The sequence below is a fragment of the Cibotium barometz genome, chromosome 22, assembly GCF_041138505.1.
Source record: "Cibotium barometz isolate CiBa-2024 chromosome 22, ASM4113850v1, whole genome shotgun sequence".
In the NCBI taxonomy this organism is placed as follows: Eukaryota; Viridiplantae; Streptophyta; class Polypodiopsida; order Cyatheales; family Cibotiaceae; genus Cibotium; species Cibotium barometz.
The window spans coordinates 18,566,807-18,567,496 of record NC_141067.1 but is presented as its reverse complement, the minus strand read 5'-3'; positions in this window follow the sequence as shown (position 1 = coordinate 18,567,496).

Genomic DNA, 690 nt, shown 5'->3' with positions numbered 1-690 from the left:
AAGGGGGTTTACACATCACAACCTTTGGCGCTCCATAGTGTAGGTTGCAAGACATGGTATCATATCACCTGTAAAATTGGCTGCCCCACTGCAACAGACTCTTACACATTGGCAAGACCTAGTAAATGAGCTGTCTAGACCTAATCTTTGCCATAATTGTTCGCGATCCAAAAAGTGTTTACACATTACCCCCCTCATTCTTGGAGAGAGCAATTGCGACAATTCACTTCTGATTAAAGTCCCTCGTCAATGGGCATGAGGTGGCTATTGACTAGGATGTGGAGAACTTTGGGTAGGGAGGAGGAGAAGAGTGTAAAAACTCAAGATCAGGCTATCAATCCAAGGGCTCAGGGTGAGTGTGTGCACACTATTGTGTAAACTCCTGTGTAAACTCCCAAGGGTATTTACCGATATACTCGCCCAGCTATCACAACCTTTGACATGTTGGGATTGGACATGTTGCCCTGCCACCGCGCAGAGACGATTAGGTAGAGCACCTGCCCAAAACTAGCACATCCTGTGTTTGGTCCTCGCCCCCACCCCCACCCCCACCCCCACCCCCACCTGGGGGCTAGATATGGGATTGTTTCTTTAAAAGTTTACGTCCACGTCACCAACATCAACTTTTTATTGACAAAGAGACACGTGCACAAAATGTATGGCCACGTGGGCAGTTGCAAAAGAGCTGTC